This window comes from Protobothrops mucrosquamatus, unplaced genomic scaffold (genome assembly GCF_001527695.2).
Source record: "Protobothrops mucrosquamatus isolate PMUCROS unplaced genomic scaffold, P.Mucros_1.0 scaffold_67, whole genome shotgun sequence".
In the NCBI taxonomy this organism is placed as follows: domain Eukaryota; kingdom Metazoa; phylum Chordata; class Lepidosauria; order Squamata; family Viperidae; genus Protobothrops; species Protobothrops mucrosquamatus.
This window is the reverse complement of record NW_015386143.1, coordinates 162,922-169,967: the sequence shown is the minus strand read 5'-3', so window position 1 is coordinate 169,967 and position 7,046 is coordinate 162,922.

The following is a 7,046-nucleotide window of genomic DNA, read 5'->3' as shown; positions in this document are numbered from 1 at the left end:
CAGCACATATAACTCAAGCCAAGTGGCCAACACTGGCAATTGTTTCTTACTGTCTCAAGAAAAGAAGTCTTTACTAAGGGGAGATACTAGAGTGGAGTCTTGGAAGTTTTCTATTCTCCACACTAAGATGTGTAAGCTATTCCTTTCCAGAAAGCAGAACCCCCTTGGGAGAAGGGTTTTTTCCCCCCTCCATATGATGTTAATTCACTCTATTTTCCTCCAAGTGAGAATAATAACTCATAGATCAGGGATGGGCAACCTGTAACTCTCAGGCTTCATGCAGTTTTCTGGGACTGTCTCAATTACACCACCTGCAGATTTTTTTAATGACCCAGCTTCTGCAAACCCTAGTAGGAACTATAGAACTTTCCAGGTGCAAAATCTGGGTGTTGCAGAAAGCACCCAATCATTGCAATGTGGATAAGTAATTTTAGTGATTTTCCTTTTTATAAATATTGTAGTAGATGGCAGTCAAGGCTCTTCCTTTATTTTTCTGATTTTACTGCGCTTGTTGGTCCTGCTAAGCCACTGAAATTCTGAACACTGTTAAGAGGAGCAGGCAACAATAACAGAGTAATGGAATAAGAAAGTTGGAAAGGACATTGGAAGTCTTCTAGTTCAACCTTCTGCTCAGGCAGGAAACCATATACTATTTCAGGCAAATGGTTGTCCAATCTCTTCTTAAACACTTCCAGTGTGGGAGCACCTACAACTTCTGGAGGCAAGTCATTCCACTGATTAATTGTTCTAACTGTCAGGAAATTTCTCCTTAGTTCTAGGTTGGTCCTCTGCTTGATTAGTTTCCATCCATTCTTTCTTGTCCTGCCTTCAGGTGCTTTGCAGAATAGGTTGATTCCCCCCCCCTCTTCTTTGCGGCAGCCCCTCAAATATTGGAACCCTGTTATCATGTCGTCCCTAGTGACATGACAGAAGAAAAGTCCCAGCCTTCCTCCATAACTTTATCAGCTCATTTAGATCACTGCACAGTTTGTATGGCTTGGGTTTCAAAGAAAGCACTCAGTTGTGAATGACACCCATGTGATACCCCAATCCACCATCCAGCATTGCAGGTGGCTCTTTGTCCATCCCTGACCTAGATTAGCAAACTACACCTTAGGGCTTGTGCATTCTGCAGCCAAATGGTAGGATGGACTTGTTTCTTCACCCTTCTATGGAGAAACACTGTGACTTTTGGCCCGACCTTGGCACCACTCAGTGAAACGCAGCCGTATCTGTCTTGGAGTCAAACATGTGCAGGCATGGCCAGGAAGGAATTTCAGGCTTGAAAGATTTGATGCTATCAGGACAGCACTTTTTTTTTTCTCAGTCATGTTCAGTCCTGTATTATTAAGCAGTAGCTGGCTATTAAGCTGGCCAAGGATGACTGAGAACGCTCCTGTTCACAAAGGAGAGGGAGAGCTAAAAGGAAGCTGTCAGTTCCCATCCAGCCACCATAGATTTGTCATTATGACAAATAGTTACATGGCTTTTTGACCAAAACTGTAGATCCAGATATAGCTTAATGAAAAGAGATTTTTTTCCTACCTTAAGGATTCTGTAATATAGTCCACCCTCTCCTAATATGCGCATATCATGGGTATCAGCAATGGGTCCAATTGTGATATTACATCCTTCTACAGCCATTTGATTAGTGAACCAAATTACAATGGCATTAAAAAAGTGACTTACAACCAGTCCTTGCACTTATGACCATTTCAATATCCCTATGGTCATGTGATCAAAAATCAAGTGCTTGGCAATAGGCATGAATTTCTAGCATCCTGAGACCATATGATCACCATTTGTGGCCTTCCCAGCTGGTTTCCAACAAGCAAAGTCAGCTGGATTCACTTAATAATTTCATGATTTCACTTGCTTAACAACTATGGCAAAAAAGTTGTAAAATCAGGCTCAGTTAATAGCCACCTTGCTTAGCAATGGACAGTGTGGTCTCAACTGTGGTTGAAAATCAATGACTACTTGTCCTGCTGTATAACTTGGGAAGGTAAGCCAGTCCACCTCCCCTTTTGTCTCCCCTTTTTTTCTCCTCTCTTTGCTTGTGTTTAATTTTTGACAAGTAAAACTTCTTCAATTTTGAAGAAGCAGGATAGGAAGAGTATTGGCACTTTTGAACTTTGATGTTGGAGAAAAAGTCTGAGAATACTGTGGACAGCCAAGAAAAGAAACTGATGGGTCATCAAACAAATCAGCCCAGAGTTCTCACTTGAGGCACGAATGACCAAGCTGAGATTCTCCTTCTTTTATATTATGCAAAGGCTGAGCTCTCTGGAAAAAGTTTTTTTTCAAATATAAATTTTTTATTATTTTCATCATAAAAGAAAAAACACATCACAGATACATCACAATGTAAAAAACCCCTACCCCCCCCCACCCGGACTTCCCAAACCTAATCCCAGGATACAATTCAACTAAAAATAAACTAATATTAATATCCCTAACTCCACAAAGTATTATTATACATAAGTAAGTGAATCTGGAAAAAGTTTTAATGCTGGGGAAAAGTGAAAGGAAAGAAAAGAAGAGGACCACCATCAGCAAGGAGGATAGACTCAATTACAATGCTGATGAAAGTACCATTGGGAGACCTGAAGGACCGGGTTAGGGATAGATTATCATGAAGAAAATCTATCTATGGGATTACTAGGAGTCAAAAATGACTTGATGACATACAACCAGTCAATCAATCAATCAATCAATCAATCAGTCAATCAATCAATCACTTAATCAGTCATTCAATTAAGCCAGTAACAGTTTGAGAGATGTTTCAACATTCAGAAAAATGATGGGATGCATTTCTCTTGAACTTTCATGGGGAAAGTTCTTCTTACTAAGTGGTTTGGGGGATTTCTCTCTTCTGCTGAATAGGGGCACAAACATGCAAAACTATGGAATAGATCCTTTTTGGTCTGTAAGGAGAGTATTCAGATATGAGATTATCCCACTTAACATTTGGAAGTGGAATAACCTAGATCAGAGGCCCAGTTTATGGGCCCTGAGGATGCTATTGGACAGCATACTGGATTGTGCAGTTCAAAGAGTGTGCGGGATAAAGAGAAACATATCAGAAGTGAGGCCAGAAGAAAAGCTAAATGTGATTTAATTGAAATATAAATAACATTAAATCTATAATTATCCTGTTTTACACTGATCATCTGCTATTAGTTTGCATGTACTTCTTAGTTGGTGGGATTGCAGCAAGAATATGCTGGCATGTAAGATACAGTAGTCTCTAGTGCAGGGGTAGGCAACCTTGGCTCTTTTATGACTCATGGACTTCAACTCCCAGAATTCCTGAGCCAGCATGGCTCAGCTTGGAAACCTCTCCCTTTCCCCTCAGCATGGCTGGCTCAGGAATTCTGGGAGTTGAAGTCCACAAGTCATAAAAGAGCCAAGATTGCCTACCCCTGGTCTAGTGTGTTTCTGGCCTACTGGTCAAAATGAGCACAAATTTACTGGTGCTGACCTTATTGTAGGGAACGGTGCATGTGGGATGGATGTTACTAAGATTGGTTACCTAGTGAAACATAAAGGCTTCAAGCCCATCATGAGCAATGGAGAACTACATTTATAGGGCCATCTAATGATGATTTGGAATTTGAAAGAATGCAACTTGGAATGTAAGAAAAGAGGAAGGATGTAATAAACTTGAATGAAGGCGGCCTGCTCTTATGAATGGAAGATGATGAATACATAAAGGGAAGGTATAATTATAATTAAAAGGGCTGAAATGTATGTAAAATTGTTTGAATTGGTGTCATTTACTATATTATAGATTCTTCTGAAAGTAGGACTTCCTCATTTATAGTAGTTGCACGTTGTTTTTTATTCAATGTCTATGGAGAGTCTCAATCATCCATGGTTTTCCTAGTTGCAATGTATGGCTGTGAAAGTTGGACCATAAGAAAGGCTGAGCGTCAAAGAATTGAGGCCTTTGAACTATGGTGTTGGAGAAGACTCCTGCAAGTCCCCTGGACTGCAAGGCGATCAAACCGGTCAGTCCTAGAGGAGATCAACCCTGACTGCTCTTTAGAAGGCCAGATCCTAAAGTTGAAACTCAAGTACTCTGGCCACCTAATGAGAAGGAAGGACTCACTGGAGAAGAGCCTAATGCTGGGGGCAATAGAAGAAGGGGACGACAGAGAATGAGGTGGCTGGATGGAGTCACTGAAGCAGTAGGCATGAGCTTAAAGGGACTCCAGAAGATGGTAGAGGACAGGAAGGCCTGGAGGAACGTTGTCCATGGGGTCGCGATGGGGCAGATATGACTTCGCAACTAATAACAACAACAATCATCCAGGTCATGGTTGTCCCAAAGTTGCTTCCCCCCCCCCCCCAAAAAAAGGCAACTGGACTTTCTTGGTTTTTCTTTTGAAAACATTTAGTTTCTCACTCAAGAAGCTTTTTCAGTTCTAACCGACTGATTCTAACCTTCCATTCCCCACCTGTCAGTTAGGGTTAGGGTTAGAGAAGCAAACATTTTCAAAGAAAAAACCAAGAAAGTCCAGTTGCCTTTTGGGAAAAGCACCTTTGGGATTTTCACTGAATGGGCACATAGGGAAAGGAAGGATGGGAAGAAATTAGAGTGAAAGAATAAATGCGATATGGTCTTACATAGGTAGTCCTTGGCTTATGGCCACAATTGAGACCAAAATTTCTGTTGCTAAGTGAGACATTTGTTAACGGAGTTTTGTCCCACTTTATGACCTTGTTTGCCACAGTTGCTAAGTGACTCACTCCAGTTGTTAAATTAGCAACATGGTTGTTAAGTGAATCTGGCTTCCCCATTGACTTTGCTTGTCAGAAGATCGCAAAAGGTGATCTACATGGCCTGGGGACACAGTATTGATCATAACTATGAACCAGCCTCTGAATTTTGATCACATGATCATGGGGATGCTGCAAAGGTTGTAACTGTGAAAAATGGTCATAACGCACATTTTTTCAGTGCTGTTGTAACTTTGAACAGCCACTAAACGAACTGTTGTAAGTCGAGAACTCCCTGTATAACATTTAGAGCTGGGATCTGAAATTCATTACAAAAAATGTGCTAATCAATGGGCCCCATACATACATGGGCAAAAATGCACGGATACCAAACATTAATACTAATTCATAAATAAAAGAATGACATAAACAATTCAGTACAATTTATAATAAATCGTAACTCAACAATTAAATTAAAATTGTTGTTTTTATTACATCATTCTTGATGGTTCATAAAAGCAAGAACCATGTATATTGCAACAGTTGTGACCGTTCAAAGTAACAATGGCGCTGAAAAAGTGACTTATGATCATTTTTCACATATTTTATACCTGTGGGTTAGGGTTAGGAGCTTCCTCACTTTGGATGAAGCTTCTTGGATGAGAAGCAAAATGTTTTCTTCTTCTTCCTCATGGAAAAAAAAAGTCCAGTTGCCTTTTGAAAAAGCACCTTTGAGACAACTATCAGGCCTGGAAGACTGAGAATCTCCACATTCTCCTGGTTGCAATTCCCGACTTGTGTACATCTCAGCCATTGTGTGGTTCTTGATACACACCTTGGTTCCCACACCATCATGCCTCTGCACAAGATTTGATCTCCTAACATAGAGTCCCAATCCACAAACATTAACAGAGAGCAGGAAAAGTGGCCAAATGGTGAAGAAAAGCCCATTATTGAAAGAGCCAGGGAGGGACCATAATAGAAAGCGATTAAATAGATTACAATATTTCAGATATTGCAATGCACAAGAAATAAAGTAATACGGTTAAGGGGAAAAGGGAGAGAACGTGATTGCAAATGATACATAAATGATAAAAAATTGAAACAAGTCTTTTTGTGTACCTTTGTAATGCCTTTAATAGATAGTAAAAAGATGGTGAACTGGATGGAGACATTTAAAAATTGTATTGATGATGGTAGGAAAGTATTAGTACTCTGTGCTCCACTGTTTGTCAGCAGAGATTAAAGTGGCAATACATAAGAGGATGCCTTCCCCATTTGTCACATGGATCAGAGAGTTGGATATATTAGGAGAAATGTAAGAAAAGTTCAGTGTATAGAAATGGGTTACCTAATATGTTTACACAATAAAACACACACACACACACACACACACACACAGAGTTAACAAGAACGGGCAGAAAAACATGCTGCTTACATACTTGAGTCAGAGGTAACAATACAAGTATGTAATTGTGTCATTTGTATGAAAATGCCATTGTGTACACATCATCATTTTGTGGTTTTTTTATGGATGCTGCTGAGGGGAAAGACAGATGTCACAGAGAGTTGACAAGATCTTCAAAATGATAAATGTGAAAAGGAGTGGGAGAAAATTTGCCTCCTGTGAATATTTTCTGCTCATGCTTGGAGGTTCTGCAGAATTCTCTGGAACACAGAACTGCCCTTCCTCTCTTCGATTTTCATAGTGCCAATCGGGCTACATAAATAACAACACCTATCCTTTTAATTCTGGAAGCAGAGGAACAGCAGATGGCCTTCATAGGAGGAGTTTGACCCATCTCATCAAAAGTGAAACTTTAGAGGGGAAGATGTATCTTCAAAACAGAAATTCTTGTGAAGTTTCTTTTTCTAGGCCAGGGGTAGGCAACCTTGGCTCGTTTATGATTCGTGGACTTCAACTCCCAGAATTCCTGAGCCAGCCATGCTGAGGGGAAAGGGAGAATTTCCAAGCTGAGCCATGCTGGCTCAGGAATTCTGGGAGTTGAAGTCCACGAGTCATAAAAGAGCCAAAGTTGCCTAACCCTGTTCTAGGCCTTTGGTGCAGAGACTTTGTTGCTGAGAAATAAGTGAAACCTTTGAGATGCACACAGTCAATTGGGTTTCACAGTACTTGAGACGATACTCGTCAAAGCTCGGTTCCTGGTCAGATCATTTTTCAAGTTTAAACATTCATCAATTAACATAAACATCCATAATTTGCCCACCCATCAGATAATGGCTACTCTGAAGGTGTGCAGGGCCTATGGGGAAAGGTGTGAAAAGCAAGTGTACACTTGTAATGTTTGCAGTTATGAAAG